Here is a 23,506-nt window from a genome sequence, read left to right as displayed (position 1 = left end):
TGGTTAGCTCCTCACTCCACTACTCTAATACGCTGGCAGGTGAAAGGAAAGTTGGGATGAAAACATCCAATATACTTCCCCATTCCCAACAGCTCCATAAAATAGGAAAACATGCAGCTAAAAAAGGAAGCCCTGCATTCCCACTGGGATGTAGGAAAGGGTAATGTCTATAAAGAAGAAACACCTAGTGGGTCTCATCCAGCCAGGATCAAACTACAGGAGGGACCTACCCAACCTCTTGCTTCTCCCCAAGTGACATTGGGCATCACTGGCAGGGTTCTGGCCAGAAGCATATTAATACTCCTCGGTAAGGAGAGACAAAGATGACAGGCAAATCAGCGATGGAGTAGGGGGTCGGGGAAAAGTATGATGTCATGCATCAGGATCCAGCTCATGACGAGCTGCCAGCCACACACCAGATACCACACCAAGTAAGAAACACAAGCATCACCGAGTCCTGCCCCATACCTGAGGCTAATGGTAGAACTTTGGTATTTCTGACTCCGAAGAAGAGAAAACAGACCAAATTCCAGCTGGCTATGAAATATACTAAAAATCATGGAAATAAACCCTTAGACACCTGTGTACATGCTTCCAGCTCTACCTCTGATTCCCACCACAGGTCATCTAACCGGATTAGTTTCTTAATTGGCAAAGTTACATACTTTGATCACCTATGTTAGTTCTGAGGCTTGAAAGATTTAGATAGGAACCCATGCAACTTCCAGTAGTAGAGAAAATATCCCCAGCCATATAAAAAGAATTCTACAAATAAAGGAGGCAAACCATAGAAATGAGATTCAATGGCTTCCTCTAAGACAAGAAACAAGAGACATTTTTATAGAACTTCTAATTTGAGCTTTTTAAAGTCAAAACGAAATAGCAACTGAGAATCTAGAGTAGGGAGTTATAAATAGGATAACATCTGAGATCAAGAAAACTGCCACTATGCAGGGGGAAGAAAAAAACAACATAAGTGCTGAATTAGAAATATACATACCATGGAGACCGTAAACAGCATCCTGAATATTGCAGAAAACTAAACTAGTGAGGATCCAGTCAGGATCCAGGCAGGAAAAGGAAAAAAGCAGAGAGGATGGAGGGGGCCAAAAGAAGAGGTTGGCGTTACAGAGCTGTGAAGCACTGGGCATGGGTGCTGGCACCTCAGGAACGTGGAAGAGGGATTTAAGAAATCAAGACCAAGACCTCTGAAGAAAGACTGTCCATCAATCTGGTGCTGGAACCTCTGTGGGTCCTAACAAAGCTGGTTCTGTTAGTACTTGAAACAAAATAATAAGCTGGAAACAAGAAGCAACTGCCACTTCCAGGATGAAGAAACTCTACTAGGGTGATGCTGACAGGGACAGAAAATTAACAAGTAGACTTCCTCCCTCTTCTACTGTTTAGTCTCCTCCCCCGCCCCCTACTGGTGGAGCCTTACAGGGAGCCAGGATCTGGCAAAGAGGTACCTGCTCCAGCTTTACAAACTATATGCCAGTGGTCTTAGAGGCAAGAGACAACAGCTATGTAACCAACAAAACCCAGTTTATGAGGCTGCCTCTAGTAGGGCTCTTAAAATTTCTTACTCCTCACTGTTTTCCTCATTTCTATAAAGGGGGGGCTTTATATCTGAGATGGTTGCCCTCATACACTCAGGGCTACTGAACACCCGATACAGAGCATGTCCTTAACAAATATATGTTGCATGCATGTGCTAAGAGGAAAATTATAAAATGATAATAAATTTTCCAGCAAAAGAACAAAATAAATAACAAAAGATAATGTTGAGATAGAGAAATGTAGTATTAAATAGAATAGGAATTTTAGAAAGAAACAAGCTGAAAGAAAATAAATGATAACCTATTTAAGAATGATAATAATTCTTCTCTGAGGTGAAAAAGGACTTGAGTTTGCAAAAGAGCTCACTGGATACAAGGCAAAATAGTATTAGAAAGAAAAAAAAAGATCCTAAATATGTCATAGTTAAAAATTTTGAATTTTAACAAAATTAAGAAAATTAGAAACATAATAATTTTATAAGTATCTCAGGAGTAAACAAACTGATGTAACTAACAATTTCATCGACTAGAATAATTAATATTGTTAAAATTTCTATACTATCCAAAGTCATCAGTGGATTCAATGCAATCTCTATACAAATTCCAGTGGCATTATTTAATGAAATAGAAAACACAATCCTATAATTCACAGGGAACCACAAAAGACATTGAAGGCAAGGCCCAAAGCAACCTTGAAAAAAAAAAAAAAGAACAAAGCTAGAGGCATCATACTTCCTGATTTCAAACTACACTACACAGCTACAGTAACCAAAACAATACAGTATCAGCATAGAAACAGACACATGGATCAGTGGGGCAGAATGAAGACCCCAGAAATAAAACCTCACATATACAGATATCTAATATTTGACAGGTATACAATTATTCTAAATGAGGAAAGGGTATCTCTTCAATAAATGGTGGTGGGAAAACTGGATAACCACATGCAAAAGAAATAAATTGGACCCCTAACTTGTAACACAAAAATTAACTCAAAATGTATTAAAGACCTAATTGTATGACCTGAAACCATAAAACGACTAAAAGAAACTCTAGGGAAAAAGCTTATTGACAGTGGCCTTGACAACAACTTTTTGGACATGACAACAAAAAACACAAGTAACAAAAGCAAAAATAAACAATTAGGACTATGTCAAAAAGTTCTTGTGCAGCAGAAGAAATGATCAACAAAGTGAAAGGCAACTTATGGAATGGGAGGAAATATTTGCAAACCATATTTCTAATAAGGGGCTAATCTTCAAAATATCCAAAGAATTCATTCAACTCAACAGCAAAAGAACAAACAATCCATTAAAAAAAATGGGGAAAGGACCCAGATAAACGTTATTCCAAAGACAACACACAAATGTCCACCATGCACTTGAAAAGGTGCTCAACATCATTAATCATCAGATAAATGCAAATTCAACCCACAGTGAGATACCACCTTGCTCGTGTTAGAATTGCTATCATCAAAAAGACAAGAGATAAATGTGGATGACAATGTGGAGAAAAGGGAAGCATTGTGCACTGGTGGAGGGGCAGTAAATTGGAGGAGCCACTATGAAAAACAATATGAAGACTCCTCCCCCCACCCCAGATTAAATACAGAACGACCATAAGATGCAGCAAACCCATTCCAAAAGAAATAAAATCACCATCTCGAAAAGATGTCTATATCTTATGCTCACTGCAACATTATTCAGAAAAACATGAAAACAACCTAAGTGTACATCAACGCATGAATGGATGGAGTGGGGTGTGTGTGTGTGTGTGCATGTGTGTTTATATAGACATGTATGTGCACACACATACACACACACAAAATGGAGTGTTATTCAGCTTAAAAAACAAAAATAAAAAAACAGGGGCACCCAGGTAGCTCAATCAGTTAAGCATCTGACTCTTGATTTTGGTTCAGCTCAAGTTCTCATCAACCATGAGATCAAGCCCTGCATTGGGCTCTGTGCTCACAGCATGGAGCCTGCTGGGGATTGTCTCTCTCTCTCCCTCTCTCTGCCTCTCCCCTGCTCATGCTCTTTTTCTCCCTCTCTCTCTCTCAAAATAAAGAAACATTTAAAAAATAAAATAAAAATAAAGAACCAAATCCTGCCATTTGAGACAACACAGATGGGACTTTGAGGGCATTACGCTAAATGAAGTAAGTCAGACGAATACTGTATGATCTCACTTATATACAGAATACAAAAAAGCTGAACTCACAAACGAGGAGAAGACTAGTGGTTGCCAGGAGCTGGCAAGTGAGGGAAAGGATGGAGGTCAAAGGGTACAACTTCCAGTGAAAACATGAGTAAGTTCCGCGGACCTAACATACAGCATGGTGAATATAGTTGACAATATTGTGCTGTTTACCTAAAAGTTACTGAGAGAGTAAATTTAAAAAAAAAGAAAAGAATGTAGCTATGTGAGGTGATGGATGTGTTGACTAACCTTACTGTGATAATCATTCCACAACAAAAACGGATACCAAATCATGGCAAATTGTAAGTTACACAAGGTTATCGGTTAGGTATATCTCAATAAAGCTACATAAATATTTTTTTTTAAAAAAGAAGTGATTGACAATGAAACAAAAATCAGGCCAGGATTAGAACTTTTTCCTATATTAGCATATACCAGGGTATAATTAATCATACCTATTTATTTTTTTTAATGTTTATTATTTATTTTTGAGAGAGAGAGAGACAGAGCATGAGTCGGAGAGGGGGAGAGAAAGAGGGAGACACAGAATCTGAAGCAGGATCCAGGCTCTGAGGTGTCACCACAGAGCCCGATGTGGGGCTCAAACCCACAAACCATGAGATCATGACCTGAGCCGAAGTCGGATGCTTAACCAACTGAGCCACCCAGGCACCCCTATGTTTTTATTTTTGAGGAAAAGAAAAAACAAAAGAGCACAGGTACCAAATTTTTCTTCCCAAACAAGTTATTATACACGAGCAAACTAACAAAAATACAGTCTCAGACACGGCAGAGATGAGAGATTTTAATCAGCTGCACCCCCTTCCTGAAAAAACAATTACCTTTTTTTAAAAATGAGGCTCAAAGTAATGAATTAGTAAGTATTTGGAAGTTGTGGTTTCAAAACATTTGGCAGTGGGCAATAAAACACACTTGAAAATGTTCAAATCTAATTTTTTTATGATATAGCAAGGAATATTTGTGTAATTATCCAAAAACTCTGGAAAAAGAAATGCATAACACCTCATAAGCATGCATGTTAAGTAATGATAAGGATTTAAACTCCTAGGTCATTTGTTCTAGAACTCGACTAGTAAGACTGCACACTTTTGAAGAAGGTGGGGCCGGAGACTGAGCATCCATTTGAATTCTGGGTCTGCCACCTACTAGAACCTTGATTTGGTAAGTATTTTTATCTCTCTTTGCCTCAGGTTCCTCATCTGCCCAATGCGGATAATAATTTTCATCACATATAGTTTTTGTGGGCATTAAATGCTAATACGTGTAAAATCGTCTTAAGAGCACTGGGTACATAACACAGCTTAATAAAGGTCACAATTACTAAATCCTATTATAAGGCTGCAGTGATTAAAAGGAGGAGGCTTTTTCATAAATCTGATATACATATTAATTATAAACTGGAAAATTTTTCAAAGACTCTCAAATGAAAAGTATAAATTAATATATGATAAAACCATAGCAGTCACAAGATACTTATTTGGATCTTAGGGTAGGGAAAGCCCTTCTAAAGAAAATTAAAAGAAGAATCCTTAAGGAAATGATTGGTAGATAATGTTTGGTAGACATGTCAAACTAAAAACTGTTTCAATCTTGAAGGGGCACGTGCACCCCAAAGTTTATAGCAGCCCTATCAACATAGCCAAATAATGGAAAGAACCCAAATGTCCATCGACTGACGAATGGACAAAGAAGGTGTGGTATGTATACATACATATGCACACACACACACAGACACACACAATTGAATATTACTCAGCCATTAAAAAGAATGAAATCTTTCCATCTGCAAAGATGTGGATGGATAAGACGGTATCATGCTACATGAAGTAACAGACACACAACTATCACACGATTTCACTCATATGGAATTTAAGAAACAAAACAGATGAACATAGGAGAAGGAAAGGAAAATCAAATAAGATAAAAACAGAGAGGGAGGCAAACCATAAGAGACTATTAACCACAGAGAACAAACTGAGGGTTGCTGGAGGGGAGGGGGGCAGGGAATGGGGCTAAATGAGTGATGGGCATTAAGGAGGGCACTTGTTGTGATGAACACGGGGTGTTATATGGAAATGATGAATCACCAAATTCTACTCCTAAAACCAATACTACACTATATGCTAACAAACTTGAATTTAAATAAAATCCTGGAAGGAAAAAAATGGCCTCAATCTCAAACATTACAAGCAACATTATAGGCAGAGGCTGGACAGCCTTAATACACAAACGGCACTATTACAACAAACAAAAAAGATAAATACCCTAAAACAAAGTGGCAAAGGGGCATTCAGGCAACATTCATAAGAGAGAAACAACTAATAGAGATAATCATAAGGCCAATATCCCTAATCATGAAAGAAATGCCCATTTAAAAAGCATCAATATGTCTCTTTACTTTTCCAAAGAGGCTTGGTTTTATTAGTTTCTTTAAGTACTAATTCCCAGTGTTGGAAAGAGGATGGAAAACTAGATAGTCTTAAACACTGCTAGGTAGTGTGAAAACGGGTCAACATGAAGGGCAAGCTAGAGGATGTGTCAAAATTACTTTAACAGTTCATTTATATGTTCACTTTCTAATGAATAAATGCACAACATGTGGGATATTATTTGACAATAATCCCATACCGTGGGATATTATTTGACAATACAAAGAAATAAAATATTGGAGTACTTTCTGCAACACAGAGGAATTTTGAAAGGAATATGCTCAGTAAAAGAGGCCAGACACAAAAGACTACGTATTGTATGATCCCACGTATATGAAATGTCCTGAAGAGGCAAAACCATACAGCCAGAAAGATTCATGATGGCCAAGCACTGCAGGTGTCAGGGCAAGGGGCGAGGGGAATGTTACGGCTAATGGAAACGGTTTTACTTTTCGGCGTGACGGAAGTGTTCTAAAATAGACTCTGAACATGGTTGCACAACTCTGAGAATGTACCAAAAACTAGCAAATTGTAGGGGCGCCTGTGTGACTCGGTTGAGCATCTGAATATTGATTTCGGCTCAAGTCACGATCCCACGGTGGTGGAATCAAGCCCTGCGTTGGGCTCCACGCTGAGCATGGAACCTGCTTAAGATTCTCTCTCTCGCTCACTCTGCCCCTCTCCCCCTGCTTATGCTCCCTAACTCTATGAATGAATGAATGAATGAATGAATGAATGAATAAATAAATAAATAAAATTTTAAAAGACCTATTAAATTGTATACTTTACATGCATTGGCTGCAGGGTATTATGGATTATATCTCAATAAAGTTATTATTTAAAAGGATTCATTTATATAATTCATTGCTCAATTCTCCACTTATAATGCTGAACAGTTGCTAACAATCTAAATGTCCAATAATATAAGAATCGCTAATATCTTTTGGTGCGTTCCTATAATGGAATACTACACAGACGTTATAAAGCTCAAAGAATATTTACATTGCAAGTAAATGTTTGAATAAATTGCTACATAAGATAAAAGAGCATGGAGTGAATGGTGTCTATCGTTTATATATATTTTCTAATATGTGAGAACTGGCCTCCTCAAAATGTAATACATTTTTTATAGAATGCATCTACTTCCAAATAAAAGTAGGTACATCTGCATTAAAAACCTGCTTTGGTCGGCAGGCCTTCTCCTACTTTGCCTTCAGGTTTTCAGTATATGTGCAACAGCTTCCTTCATTCACTCATGCTGTTGACCATGGGCAGTGGAGTGCATTAGTGAACCTCACACAGACCATCCCAATACTCCCACAGCATACATGCTAACAGGAAGAACAGACATTAAACAAGAGATTAAGATTAATGGGGGCGCCTGGATGGCTAAGTCGGTTGAGCATCCGACTCTTGATTTTGGCTCAGGTCATGACCTCACCATTCCTGAGTTTGAGCTCCACGCCAGGCTCTGTGCCAGCAGCGTGGAGCCTCCTTCGAATCTTACTCTCTCCCTCTCTCTCTGCCCCTCCCGTGCTTGTGCGCTCTCTCTCCAAAGGAATAAACAAACATTAAAAATGTGTATTCATGAGTGACGAGATAGAGAAGTAGTAAGTTCAGTAAAAATCTATCACAGTGGGACCCAACTTAATCGAGTGATTCCAGGAAAGTTCCTCAGAAAAGTTATAGGTCTAAACAGAGGTAGAGCCTCACACAGCCTACATAATACACACTGTACCACTTTTACTATTCCAATCGGGCTTTGCTGGCTTAGAACATTCTTCTTGCATACATATGCTCTTGTTTCTTTCTTGCAAATCGCTTGCAAAATGCCTGCCTAGCTACCTCTCTTTCCAGAAGTTATCACATCACATAAGGACACTCTTTTATTAGACTTGGTCTTCTATTCATATATATTGAGAGGGTGGAATATAAATAGATTTCCACCTTCTGATCTCACTTACAATCATGCTCACATGGGTCTCTGGGAAGAAGAGAAATAATAATTTTCACATTACTTTGTATCAGGGAACTGAACCAAACTGCATACATACACATCAAGACTGAAGGTTTTAAAATTCTAAAATAGCAACTGGTGTGGGATTACTATATATGCTATAGGAAAAGCCCTACAGAGGAGAAACTCAACATTTCAAAGACTTGCTACAGGGTGAATATGGGTATACTAATTCTCTGCTTCATTTGTTTCTGCATTTTCTAAACTTTCCATAATGAGCATGGATTATTTTTATAGCCAGAAAAAATAATGTCCAAAAAAAGCCACTCTTTCCTAGGAGTTGTCAAGATTCTCTAAACTAGATCAGAAACCAGGGAAGAAGTCCATTTTGTTTCCATTTATTGTAGCAAGTTTCACTCCTATCATGTCTGTTAAAGAAGGAAGTGGGGCACCTGGGTGGCTTAATCGGTTAAGCAACCGACTCTTGGTTTCAGCTCAGGTCATGATCTCATGGCTTCGTGGGTTCGAGCCCCGCATCAGACTCTGCTCTGGCAGTGCAGAATCAGCTCAGGATTCTCCCTCTCCCTCTCTCTCTGTGCCCCTCCCCCACTTGCACTCTGTCTCTCTCAAAATAAGCCTCAAAATAAGCTTTTTTTTTTAAAGGAGGCAAAAAGGACTGTTATTTTTCAATCTTTTGTGAATTCTAAAATATTAATTTTACTCATAGTAATCTGTGCACAAGGACAACATTTTTCATTTGTTTTGCTCACCGCCTTGCCTCTAGTGTCTGGACTACACAGGAGCCATCAATAAATATTTGTTGAATGAGTGAACGCATTTCCCTTTCAACTCACGTGAATGACTATTATAAACTTAATATACAACTAGGTCTCCAGGAGTCAAGATAACTAGAAAAAGCAAAACCACGAAGAGATGAAGGTACTATAATGATGCTAAAGTAACACTGACTCATGCTGCCCGTGTGTGCGCCCATGTGTGCACGCGTTAAGGCACTAACAAACATCAGCACTGACCGGTGTGGAACATTACCCTCTCTACTTCTGCTCCTCCTTCACCCCACCGCCCTGTTCGTGTCTACAGCAGAATGCCAACAAGGCCCAAAGCGACTGGAAACAAAGACAGCAGAAGGGAAGAGGAGGGCAAGGCGATGATGCCAGGTGCTTGGCTAACCTGTAAATCATCTCATCGGCAACAAGATCACCCCAAGTCAGCGGTGCCTGCCAATAAGTAGTCCATCGGGGTGAGGCCATGGGAAGCGGCAGCCTCCCCTTCCTCACCCTATGCCCTACTTGGCCTTTTTCTCATTTTCCTTTCATGCTACTATGTTAGAAAAGTCATTGTAGCACAAGAAAATCAATAAAAATTCAATTCCGAATAATAGTTCTTTGCGGCTCAGCAACACCAGGGAGTTATCGGCTCATTCAATGTTCTGGCAGTTAATGCAATGAAATAAAAATAATTTACTCATTCAAACCAAATCAGGCAGTGAAAAATCATAGTCATTTTTTTAATAGTCATAGTCCTAGTCATTTGTTAAGATTTCAGGAGGACAGTACGATGTCCCATTAGTGTCCAGCAACACCAGTATGCAAATCACCTCTCAATCTTTCCCACCCATACTTTTCTGAAGGAACAGCAAATCCTGTTTGTCACACATAAAAGGAATTTGTAACTTAGCCAAATACAGATCATTTGTTGGAATAAAAAAGCTGGTCCAAGTGCAGAACAGAGGGATGCCAGCAAAATGAAAGTCAAGGCCCAGTGCCCCCATTTGGTTCTGCCTCAGTCCTCCAGCCCTAGATGCTTATGGCCTGAGAAGTCAGCTACCAACTCTAGTTCCCAGAGGAAGTATATAAAAGGCTTCCTGTCAGGTCAATTCCTTCCTCTGTATGGGCTTTCCTTGCCAGCCTGTCTTAAGCCCTCTGCCTTGCTGAGATCAATGAACTCTGCACATTTCTTGACCACTGATCCATACTGATGCCAGGCTGTTCCTATCTTTCACTTCATGTCTTTGCTCTGGATCTTTTAGTTCTGATTTCGCCATGTCTCCTTGCGGGACAACTGGCACCAAAGCCCAATTCCACATGTGCGTTTCTCTTTCCTAAAATTGTTGAATACTGTAGGCTTACCTCCTGCCGAGTGAAAGCTTGCAGCAATAGCAAAGGGGTGACCCCTCTGGCCATAGTTGAGTCCCATGGGCCTCTCTGCATTGTCCCTGATCCCATCCCGGTGCCAAGCAACGAGCAGGCTCTCCTGATTGGGACAGTAAGGCATTTGACTGATGCCAGGGATCCTGTCACACAGAGACTCCTCAAGGCTGTTTTTCAGGGCCACGGAAGAACTCTGGGGCTTTGCTAGATCCCCTGTGCTCTGCAATCCCTCTGATGTCCAATTGCTTTTATCCATAAATCACTTTATAAGTAGTACTGTGTGTCACGACCCCTTGCACACCAAGTGGCACAGTCTGTCAAGCAAACAGTGGTGTTGCGAAGGCAGCGTTCGGCAACAGAGACACATTATGGTGGAGTGAAGCAGTTGTGATTTTACAAAATGCTTTGAGCAGTGATTTAACTTGCTCTCTATTGAGCTATTCCCAATGCAATACATTCCATTGCATTTGGCCTCTTTTGTTTACAAGGAAGCAAAATTCATTCAGATTCCATCAAAAATTGAGTATTTACTGAAAATTAGAAGGACAAGAATGTTAATTTTGAGTCCAGGGCTGACTGGAAACCAAGAAAGACCACAGACTAGGCTTGAGAGAAAGAGTAAGCATCACAGACAAGTAGGTCTTAAAGAGACCCTAACAAAGCCCAGCGAGAGGACGTGGAGATCCAGTGTTATTCTACTAACTGGGTGACTGCAGAGTCCTCCTAGCACACAGACAGCCTGTCACTTCTTCCCCTCCTAATCAATTGCCTCCTGTCTACTGTCTTAATGGCCCCTACTTCTCTGTTGCTTGCACCCACTCATGCCTTCTCATGTCTCAGGGCCACCACAACATGCTTCTTTGCCCTCTTCTGTTGCCTCTGCCAACAACCGATTCTTCTTCAGGATCAAGTCATACACAGAAAAGCAAGAATCTCGAAGTACATAATCACTTTAATCCTTCTTGAGAGGGTCTCTCAGACTGGATTTACTCCTATGCAGCAAACTCAGGTGTACATTCTTGGTCCCATGGACGTGACAGGTACACAGCATGGCCACCCAGGCTGACCAACACTGCTTCCCACAGCAAAGGACTATGGGTAGGACTCCATACAAGGGACCATGCCTATAGAAGGCTTTCTGAGGTTGGCTTTGACTCCAAGTTCCCGTAAAGGCACCTTCTGTGTATCAATTATATTGATTTGGCTGTATCAGTATGTAAAGGATGGCTGAAGTTTGACCTAAATAGCAGATCTTAACAATCTTCAATAGGGAAAAGTTATTAGGTGAAAATATAGACACTCTGTGCTCCCTTGTTTTCAAAATACTAAATTAAAATAAAGCTAATAAATCACACATTATATCTTTATATCATGTTCCACTGAATGCTCTAGGGACAACATACCTATAAAGCTCCATATCTTATGGGTTTGAGAGTACGACTGCTCTACTTGCTGTGCGAATGGGGACACTGAGTCTTAGATGAACACAGAAAGAGACACTGAATCAAAGTCCTTTTGATGGAGGAAAAAAAAATAGTGCAGTCCCAGGAATCATTGACAAGACTACGATGCCCAGCTCTGAAGAAGTGTAACGAAAGGTCCCACTGCTCATCTTTCTACTGTCCGGATTCCCTGTCCACGATGTCGCTTAGCCACACACCCCCACGCCGCTCCGCCCCACAAGGCCGCACCAGTGTTCACTTATAGCTAATGCAAAACGAACTCCATGGTTGATCAGACAGAGTTTTAAGAACAACAAAGACATGAAGAATCATTCCTGACTTTCTCAGTGCCCTGCAGCCCTCCACAGATTAGAAGGATGTGAATGAGCAATGAGGTTAAAAAGAAATGACCCAAAAGTAACCTTAAGCTTTCAATACTCACCATCTCATTACAATTCAGTACTAGTACTGCTGAGATGGGGGTGGGGAATAAAAGGAGGGGGAAGAGAGTCAAAAAGAAAATGCCAACCTAACAGTGAGAAGAATACATTTTTTTAACCTGCAATGTTAGCTTTTTTGATTCTTCTCCCACTCCAGGTCTCCCCGAGGCTGGGAAGGTCGATCAGGACAGGATGTGGCCAGTGTCTGAAGCACATAAACACTGGAATATACCACAAACATCTAGTATCCCTGTCTTCTGCTTGGCCCCATATAGCAACTGAGTGGAAGAAAGGAACACTGTCTTTTGCTTTCCCTTAAATCAATCTTGCCAGAACAGGAAGGATCTAAGACACCACGTCAGCACAAATTGCTCACTTTTTTGGTAGCAAAATCCATGTTTTAGACTAAGTTTTATAAAGAGACCTAACAAAAAATGTGGAGGGACTAAAGTTGACATGAAAGAGCTGGCCCCCTGGAGGTCTGGGGGAGTTTGCCAGGGAAAGCGAATGGCAAAAGGCTATGAAATAGGGACAATCATGGATATATGAAGAAGAAACATAGTCCCAGTGTTTGGGACAGTGAAAGAAAGCATCGTGGTATAAGGGTAAGTAAGAGGAGCCGGTTAATTCCCACGGAGCCAGTGGGAGAAGTATGGCCAAGGGAACGACATGATCTGGGTTGTACTTTTTTTTTTTTTTTAAAGTTTATTTAATTATTTTGAGAGAGACAGTGCAAGCAGGGGAGGGACAGAGAGACAGAAAGAGCAAATCCTAAGCAGGCTCAGTACTGCCAGTACAGAGCCTGACTTGGGGCTTGAACTCATGAGCAGTGAGATCGCGACCTGAGCTGAAACCAAGAGTCAGACGCTTTAAACCACTGAGCCATCCAGGCACCCTTGTATTTTTTTTTTTTTTTTTTTAAATAACCATTCTGGCTTCAGTGTGGAGAATGGGTTTTAAGATGTTAAGACTAGAAGGAGGGAGGCGATTATCACGGTAAAGAAATAACAATTGTTAGTATTCATGCTTGTATTAAATTGCAGTCTAGTCTTCAAATGGTTAACTCTAGGTCTTTCTCTAGCTTTTCTCTTTGGTCAAATTTTTGGAATGGGATGTTCATACTGCCCCTGCTTTCTCAGCTCCTGTGGATTCTTAGATCCACTATGATCTTCTAACCCCTCTTCTCATTACATTGCTTTGCCCAGATGCACAGAAACCTTTATGTTCTCAAATTGCACTGAGCCCGCTCACTTGATCTTTGGATGGCATGGACACTGAGGACCATTTATTCCTCCATACAAGTCTGCACCCCCTCTTGCACATTCCTGGGCCTCTTCAACTTTTCTTTCCCATCTTCAGTCTTCTTCATGGCTCTTCCTCTGTTCATCCCTTAACCATTTACATAATTTCACTCCTGGACTGCTGCTCTGATCTTGTCCCCCTTAACTCTGTCTCTAGTGAATGGGATGGCAGGGGATTTAGAAAATAAAGCCACATCATTGTCCTTCTTATGACACTTCGATGGCACCAGACCACATCCTGGATGAATGTAAACCCAGCAGAGAATTCAAACACCCTCCATAATGTGATCTCTCTAACTTCTAGCTGGTAGCTGCATCTCCTTGTTTCCCATGTGGTAGTTCCTACTGTTCCACCTTCCGTGCTTTTACCCAAGCTCTGTCTTTAGCCTGAAGATCTGTTTTGGTTTTTTGTTTTTTGTTTGTTTGTTTTTTAATTATTAATGCTCCTTCTTCCTTGGGAATTAGCTCAGATATTAACTGAGGAAGTATATCATAGATCTTGACAAGCAGCAAATTGTCCCTCCTATGGGCTCCTAAAACATGTGGAGTTTACCATGGGCCACGAACCACTGAAAATACTTGTTTTTAAGTATGGCCCATCACTAGACTGTAAACTCTTCAAGGGAAGGGATAGAATTTTATTTATGGTTGTGCTATCCAGAACATGGTGGATACTTAATTACGTATAGATAGCTAACACTGCCTCATCTAAGTTAGCATTCCTTTGCTACTTATCAAATTTCTGGAATGTTCTTATTCTGGTAGACAGATGCAAAACTAATTTAAGAATACTATCACTAAGTTCAGAGTCCTCAAAGATTTAACAAAGTTTTATTTCTGTTTTGCTTCTCTGTCAGAAGGTTTCTTTAGTAGAGAAAATAAGGGATGAAATAAAACCTATATCCTCTTCCCTGATAAACTTTTACTGAAGTGTTTATAGACACGGCCATTTTCTTGGGAGTTTAAGGTTTATTAATTACCACAAGAGCAGCAGACTGAATCGAGCCTTTATTTCCCAAAAAGGTGGAGGCTGTGTTTTTTTTCCCGCAAATTCTTCTTGGTCAAATAATGGTTGGCAATAAGCAGCATGAAGGAATATTATTTGGGGAGGGTTCCCCCCGCCCCATCATCCACAGTGGGGTATGTTGTAAAGCAAAGTGCTGCTAACTGGGAATACCCATTTTTTTTTTAATTTTTTTTTTTAACATTTATTTATTTTTGAGACAGAGAGAGACAGAGCATGAACAGGGGAGGGGCAGAGAGAGAGGGAGACACAGAATCCGAAACAGGCTCCAGGCTCCGAGCTGTCAGCACAGAGCCCGACGCGGGGCTCGAACTCACGGACCGTGAGATCATGACCTGAGCCGAAGTCGGACGCTTAACCGACCGAGCCACCCAGGCGCCCCTGGGAATACCCATTTTTAAGGTGGGTGTTTTCAACTGTGCACACGTGAAGCAAAAGTAGCACAATTTATATCAATTCCATACAAATCATTCTACTCTGTTCATAGAATCACAATCTCTTATTGTACAGTATTTCTCACACTTTCTACTGAAGTGCCCCCTGTTGGCAGAAGAGAACAAATTCCTATCTCCACAGCATTTATGGGTGGAGCCTAAGAAGACCTGACATGCACAAATTTATTTTGTTTTGTTTTGTTTTTGAAAGAGAAGAGGTGGGGAGGGGCAGAGAGAGAGAGGGAGAATCCCAGCCAAGCAGGCTCCTCTCTGTCAGTGCAGAGCCCAATGAGGAGCTCATACCCACAAACCCATGAGATCGACCTGAGCCGAAATCAAGAGTCGGACATTTAACCAACTAAGCCACTCAGGCGTCCCACACAAAGTGGCTTTGAAGCATGAAGTTGCATTTTCACAATTTAAGGACATATTGCCTTCTACCCCTTGTATCCATGTTTATACTTGACTGACCTAAAAGAGGAATGATAACTGATGCTACAGAAAGATGTAGCATGTCTATCTTGAAGTTTCTTGTATCCCCAGAACATCCCTGCGGTTTTACACACAGGGCTGGCATTTTGAGAGACATGTGAAGTTAAAAATGACCTATTATGTAAAACGTTCCTCAATTTAGGTTTGTCCAACGTTTCCCTCCGGTTAAATATAGATCAGACATTTTTGGAAGAAACATCACTAAGTGATTCAGTCCGCTCTGTCCATCACATTTGGAGACATACACTGCCAACAGGTCCCATTGCTGTCGTCAACACTGATCACTTGATTAAGATGGTATAGGGCTGGATTTTCCACTGAAAAGCTACTCATTTCCCGTTGGTAATTATTAAGAAGTATCTTGTGGAGAGATACTTTGAGGATATACAAACATCCTGTTACTCCTGAAACTTCTACCCTCTAGTTTAAGCATCCGTGATACTTGTCTGAATCAATTAATATTCTGATATTCTAATGGTGCCACTATGATTTTCCATTTCCATCATTCCTTTCACACTGATCCATTTACTCTACCATGAGGGAGGGCTCTCCCTTTGCCCTCCATTATTTATATGTTCATTCAGTCATGTTTTTCAAAATACCAGTATGGATTTCTGGGTTCTTATTCACTGAGTTATAATCCATCACTCTCAATCATTTTGATACTCAAATTGTCCCAGATGTGACCAATGGGAGTCCTTTTTCGGTGGCTGCTGTTTCCTTTTACATGTTCAAATTAAAGGACATTGTACAAAATAAGTGACATTTACACTTCAAAAACTCAATGTCATGAATGACAAAAGAGGACTGAGAAATAACCCGGATTGAAGAAAACTAAAGTGACCTCTCAGCCGAATGTAACCCATGATCTAGAATTTTTGTTGTTATTGTAACAAAGGAGATTACTGAACCATGGGTGAAATATGAATAAGGTCTCAGGACTAGATAATAGTATTGTATCAGGGTTAATTTCTTCATAATTATACTACTAGTTATGTCAAAAAATACCCTTGTTCTTTAAAAAGCATACACGATTAAGTATTTAAGGGAAAGGGGGCATCCTGTCTGCAATTTAATCTTAAATGTGTCAGAAAACAAACCACAATAGTCTATATACGAAAGCATATTATCAACACAGAAAGAGAACTCCAAAGCAACATTTGATGATTCTCAGTAGAAGACTTAGGGGAATTCTTTGTACTACACACTGCAACTTTTCTGAAGTCTGAAATTATGTCAAAATTAAAAAAAAAAAATAAAACCTCTATTAGTGTGTATATTTCACCTGCTCACGTCATGCAGTTATTCCTTCTAGAGAATCACCAACAGGCATGCACCCCTTGCTTGCCTAGCTAGGCACAGTTTACAGGAGAATGTGGCCAAAAGAATAATGTGCCAATGGGTATATCTAGTTACCAGCTTGACCCCAAACATGCATTTTAAAACTCAGACCCTACGATGTTACCTCGTAGGAGGTGATTTCCTGAACCATCGCATCACTGCCACTGACATCCAGCTTCACGGGCATGGGACCAGTGGGCTTCCCAGGGCCCCATGCTCGACTGCTCGATGGCCTCAAATTGTTAATTTTTGAACAAGGGACCCCACGTTGTTATTTTGCACTCGGTACCACAAATTATGTACCTAGTCCTGTGGCTACAAGCCAATGTGACACCTTTGTGTAAATCAGACACACGCAAACACAAGGCTTGAAAATACCACCTCTGTGTATAGGAAAACCAGACCCTTCCCTCAGGCGGTTGCAACCACGTGCCAGGTACACATCCTGGCTGCTGGCGTGTGGGATGCTTCTCAGTCTCCCCATTCCCTTCCACGGCTAGATGCCCTTACACAGTGCACAGCTTCATCTAGAGGCCCAGGCTCTCATATCCTTCAGTAATTTTCACATACAGCTGACACTTGGACAACACAGGTTTGAACTGTGTAGGTACACATCTGTGTGGATTTTTTTCTACACATACTGGACAGTAATGAACATGTATTTTCTCTTCCTTATGATTTTGGATTTTTAAATTAATTTATTTTGAGAAAGAGAGCGAGCATGGGAGGGGGAGAGAGAAAACCCCAAGCAGGCTCCATGTTGTCAGTGCAGAGCCAGATGCGGGACTTGGACTCACAAACTGTAAGATCATGACCTGAGCGGAAACCAAGAGTAAAGACATTTAATCGACTGAGCCACCCAGGCGCCCCATCTTCCTTAGGATTTTCTTAATAGCATTTCCTTTTCTCTAGCTTGCTTTATTTGAGAATGCAGTATATAATATACATAGCATACAAAATATTTGTTAATCGGTAGTGTTATAGGTAAGGCTTCCAGTCAACAATAGGGTATTAGCAGTTAAGTCACTGGGAGTCAAACGTTACAAAGGTGGATTTCTGACTGCGTGGGAGGAGGTCAGTGCTCCTAACTCCCATGTTGTTCAAGGGTCAACTGCAAATTAATTTCAGTCTAAAGGAAAGGACTGACCGTTGACAGAGTAAAATCATATCTTTTCTTCACTTTGGCCACATTCTTCCACGAAGGGGGAAGGAAGGAGGGTTTCAGGGTTTTGTGCAATCGCCACCAAGTACAGAGAGGTCTTGACAAGTTTTCCCCATAATCTGTGAGTAAATTCCATGTTCTGGAAAGGGAGGAAGGGAACAGAGCAGGTGGAGCTGGCGGCCAAGGTCTCCTTCAGAGCCGTATACTGCGTATCACAGAGTTGTATGGTTGTAATGATTCACCTGCTCCCAAATCCCTTTTGACCCTCTCTTTATGGCAGTAAAGATCATTAGGAGTAGTGCACAAGGCAGGGAGGACAAATATGATCCTTATAATAACGTCCCGGTAAGCCACAGATTTGCTAAGAAGCCAGACACCATGTCGGCACCGTGGCCCAATCAAGATAACTAACAAATGCCCTTTCAGAGAATCATATCTGGCATTGATAAGGTTGCCTTTTCAAACCAAACATTCCTAATACAAGGGTCATATAGAAGTCTCTGCAGTAGGCTCAGGGGTCAAGACAATGAGGGTAATACAGTTGAATCTCACATCAGATTACATTCTAAGAAAGGGAACAAATCCACAAGCAAGTTCACAGTACCTGTGACTCTATGCAAATTATAATAAATACCATGGGATAAGTGCTAAATAAATGCTATGAGAACTCAGAGAGGTGGGTATTTAGATTTTTCAGTTTTGAAGCTGGAGATACCACAGGGGAGGTATCTTGTCGATGGCTCAGTTGGTGTGTCAGCTGCTGAGGTCAATTAGTATTAAGGGATTTGTTCAACTAGGTTTCATAAAGGAGACAGCATACGAGACGGGCCTCGGATGTAGGAATTAGGTGGGAAGCTGCAGGATGGTGCACAGTGGGGCTGAGAATATGCTCCAGGGAAGAGAAAGAATATGAGCACATCACAGAGGGGAAAAGTGAGTCTCATGTCCCAGAGTCTAAGCTGTGCTACCATAGTGGGATCTCAGCACGCTTGCAGGGATGTAGTGGGAGACAAAGCTACAAAAGTAGGTTAAGGCTGCATTTGAATATCAGGCAGATGTGCCTACATTTATTCTTATTATTTAATTTGCTGTCAGGAGGGGGTCATCGGCAGTTTTTAGCAGGTGAAGTTATTTATCAGAGCCATGAAGCTGAGATCCATAATGGAGGCTTAGTTGGATGTCTCTCTTCTATAGTTTTCAAAAAGATACCACTACCCTCCAAAAAGAAACAAATAAAAATAATACTGTTTTAATGTGTGCCTGGAAAGTGAGGTAGAGAATTTCATAGCTTTTAAATGAGGTTCTCCTTTAAACTCTTCACTCATTCTTGGCACAACTGCATAGGTATTTTAGGCGTGCCTCAAAAAAGCAGCCTATTTAAATGATATTCAGGCTGTATACTTTATAGATCTTTTCTTTAAAAAAAAAATCAACAAAGGGGCACCTGGGTGGCTCAGTGGGTTGAGCGTCCGACTTCAGCTCAGGTCATGCATGATCTCACGGTCCAGGAGTTCGAGCCCTATGTCAGGCTCTGTGCTGACAGCTCAGAGCCTGGAGCCTCCTTTGTGTCTCCCTCTATCTGTCTCTCATGCTCTCTCTCTTGCTCTCCCTCAAAAATAAATAAACACTAAAAAAAAATGAAAAACTGAAGTAAAATAAATCGAGCAAACAGTGGTTTCCTGCTGTGTTTCATTCTAAGCGGCCAACTTGCTATGTGACTCTAACAAGCACAGGCTCCCATCTCTCCAGCCCCAGCTCTTCTACTGGGAAAAAAGGCCCAAGTCTCAAGAAGCAAGTGATCGACCAAGGGTTAATGATACAGGCAAAACATTGTGTAAGCAGATGAAGAAGAGGGAGAAAAGCGGGAAAGAAAAGCAATAGCTAAGCAGCCAAATGTTCACACATGAAAATAAACAACCCCGAATAATTGAATATTCCTGGTTTTGACAACCGTCCAGCAGCAGAACCAACAGATGCTACAGCGGCCCGACCACCTCCAGCTGGATAGAATCAGACAAACGAGAGAAGGCCTGTGGGAGTCCCTCCCTGGAGACGGGCTTCTGCCAACCTGGTGGGGGTACGTGTGGGTTGGCTTTATTTATTTATTTTTACCTTTAGAAAATCGTTTTTGAGACAGGGCCTCGGCTATTTCCAGCCCCGGGCATTTGGAAGGCGGCCAACATCTCTCTGACACACTGTGGAATTATTAAGGAGAAGACAATAGTTTAAGATGACAGGCACTTTGGTTACTAAAACAAAGCCTGTACTGGTTTTTGGACACGAAGGCAGTGATGCGTTTGACTTCATGTACACGTACAACGCGTGTAACTTACATGCACTGAAATATATTCAACATATGCAGGAACTTCACCATGAGGAGGAATTTCCTCAGCAATGGAATGGAAAAGCAATCACTGCTTCCCTCAAGGAAACAACTTACGTGCACGTGAACCTTTCTTGCTAGGACGGTTCTCAAATTCCAGTTGATAGAAAGGAGTCAACAAGGTTTAGTAGCAAAGCACCATCTGCTGGGTGACCTGTGGTCAAGCCACCTACCCCTTCTGAACATCAATTATTCAACTATTAAATGATGACGCGTTATCAATATATTCAGCTATTAAATGGATGAATGGGTTAAATCAGTATTTCCCAAATCGTGTGTCATAAAGGTTCTGTTCCTTTGTTTGTTTTTATGGTCTTGCTACTCCATGGATGGCCCACAGACCGGCTGGCAACATCAGCGTCATCTAGGAGCTCTTGAAAATAATAGAACCTCAGACCTTGCACTGGACTTACTGAGTCATGGGTCAGAATCTGACCCAACAGGCCTGGGGTGGAAGCCAGGCATCTGCATATCTAACCGAAAATCCGGGTGGGGCCGTGTCAAGAAAAATACGAGTTAAATAAATAAAGTACTTGTATCTATCCCGTTTCCCTTTAAAGTCGAACGATGTCGAGGTGATATCATGCCAGTGATTACCTAGTGCAATCATGTCAAGTCACCGCAGTCGATACATACACCCCTTGGTGGGAGGTGCCAGCTGCCAGGGACGGTCTGCTGGCTGTGGTTTCAAAATTGTTAAATTCTTAATGCATCACTGGCTAAATGTAGGAAGCATAAGGAGCTCTGATGTTGAACTACAATAATTTAATGAATAATATAAAAATGATACTAATTTTGCAAAGTCCCCTCAAGACAATTGTCATCAGATTCATAAGCTACATTCATCTATCAAAATCCTTATTTAGCACATTAAGATGTCTTTAGTACTTCAAAAACCAATCTCAAAAAGGAGAAACATAGTGACAATTATATCCAATTTGGCTTTTCATTTATTGGGAATAAAGACTATCCTCATGTGCAATGTGTTATTTGCTGGGAAGTACTTGCAAATAGCAGCCAGAAATCTTATTTCAACAAAACATGAAAGTTATTAAAAAAAAAAAAAAGTGCTTTTTTTTTCTTTTCCTACAAGCAAATGAAAAGAATTTCAAGCAAGGTCCTAAAGGCAGTTTTTTTCCCTCCACTTTTGATGCTTAATGGCATTAAACATAGTTAAATTTCAATTTACATTTTAATGTACACTGGTCCCCAAGTCAAATGCAATATTTAATGATGAACCATGTCTTGACTTGCATAAATAATTTTAAATCAATTAAAAAATCTGTCACTTGCGACATAGGAGGAAACTAAAAATATGTTACAAATATAGGAGATACCATTAATTGCATAATATAGGGTTTAATGGTAATTTTTTTACGTAACAATCACATCTTCATCACATTCATATGTGCATATCATATGCAAGAATGTCAAAACGATGTTTTGAACCTTGAAGAGATTGGTGTAATTGTTACCACAAAAGTATCAGATGCCTCTAAAAAAGTTAAGAAATGATGGAAAAGGTTTCTCCATTTGTAACATCCTTTGATCCTATCATGCTTGGAAGAGTTAGATCCTAGGGCTGCCCTAGCATGGATTTTTAAGAGACTGTATTAGCCATGATCTGCATAAAATTGACTGAGGCGCTACAATTTTAATTCAGTGCAATTAGTTTTAGTAAGTATTAACACGTCTCCGAAAGAGTGATGCTGGTTCTATGGAGGCTCAAATAGCTCATGACTGATAAGCCTAACTCGGTGCCAGGTACAATCTGAAATACTTTCTAGTTATCAGTCCCTGTAAGTCTTGCGATAATTCTATGAAGTAGGCACCCTTTCATCACTGGAGACATGAAGACACAGAGAGATGCGTAAACTGTCTGCCATCACAAAACTAAGGAGTAGAGCTGGAACCAGTGACCAGCAAGGCTGCCATGTCTCCTGGGGTCTTAACCACCATGGTCCACATGGTCAAAGCGGAAACTGCAGGAGCAAAGGCACGTGTCAGAGAAGCGACGGTGATTTGCAGAACAGCCAATGGCTTGGAAGGATATAGCGCACATGATCGAAGGTTATGGGAAATGAACAAAGGTGAGTTGGGAGCCATTCTTTGCTAAACTTTGTAAGCCAGGGGAAAACCCGGAGCTTTCTAGCAAGCAGGTGACAATCAGAAATTAAATGAGCAAGTATGGAGGTGAGAGAGACTGGAGGTGACAGATCAGTGTGATGTTATTTATAATAAATCACAGAATAGGTCACCTGGACCTCAGAGACATAGAGGAAGAGGAGGAACAGGAAAAGTGATGTGGAAAAGCCACAAATTGAGGAAGGCCATGTTGAAATCCCTGTGCTGCTTGTTCTCTCTTTTTTTCCCAGAGAGAGACTAGGAAATTTGACCCTGACAAGGGTCAAATGCGCCGACTAGCCTAGCCGAAGCCGTGCAGGGATCACAGAGCTGGTTGTGTTAAGGTAAAACCAAACATATCCCCTCTGTCAGCTGACCTGCCACTTCAGAGTCAAAAAGGATTTGTTGGCTAAAATTAACTAAATAACTACAGGACAACGGTTTCCCATGGCTCTTATATCAAAGAGCACAGCTTACAAAATGACCTCTTCTCCTTGGCCTACTAGGGCCCAGTCAACATGCAGGAGAGGGCCTCTCAAATTGCCAGGAGAGTGAAGGTGAAATGCGTATTTTGAGAAGAAGATTTCATTTCCCAAGAAACATAAATGTCTCTGCAAATAGCAATTCATTCCTATTCTCAATCCCTAAAACCATCGACATCTGCTATGAATTCCTTGAGTCCTCAAATAAATCCCCCTTGTCCCGTATTCTTTATGGCACTCTCAAAAGGCAGCATTTGAATAAAACAACAATAACCAAGTCTGTCCTCCTTCTCTCAATTTCTTTCTGGAGGAGCTTTTACACTCCTGGGCTCACAAAAGAGATTTTATGGGGACCCATCACGGTGGGATAATGGTGGTAGGGGAATGAAGACATTTTAAGGGAGGAGGAAGGAAGTTTCTGTCCTTCTAAGTCTGTTTGAGATGATGAAAACATTGATGCTGAAATATGATAAAAACATCTTGGACTCTCCTGAAAAGCAATTTTCTTCTTCTTCCCCCACCCCCCCTTTTCTTTTTTGGAG

At 40.9% G+C, this 23,506-nt stretch overlaps 1 protein-coding gene across 1 annotated transcript in view; it reads right to left on the bottom strand.

The window, feature by feature from the left end:
• UNC5D (unc-5 netrin receptor D) overlaps positions 1 to 23,506 on the bottom strand; it is a 545,977-nt gene that overhangs the window by 193,092 nt on the left and 329,379 nt on the right. The window lies entirely within an intron of this gene.

The sequence above is a fragment of the Lynx rufus genome, unplaced genomic scaffold (genome assembly GCF_022079265.1).
Source record: "Lynx rufus isolate CCGP_SWC_20201006 ecotype Redwood Valley unplaced genomic scaffold, mLynRuf1.p SCAF_3, whole genome shotgun sequence".
In the NCBI taxonomy this organism is placed as follows: domain Eukaryota; kingdom Metazoa; phylum Chordata; class Mammalia; order Carnivora; family Felidae; genus Lynx; species Lynx rufus.
The sequence above is the reverse complement of the archived record's forward strand: the minus strand, read 5'-3'. Positions and strand labels throughout refer to the sequence as shown.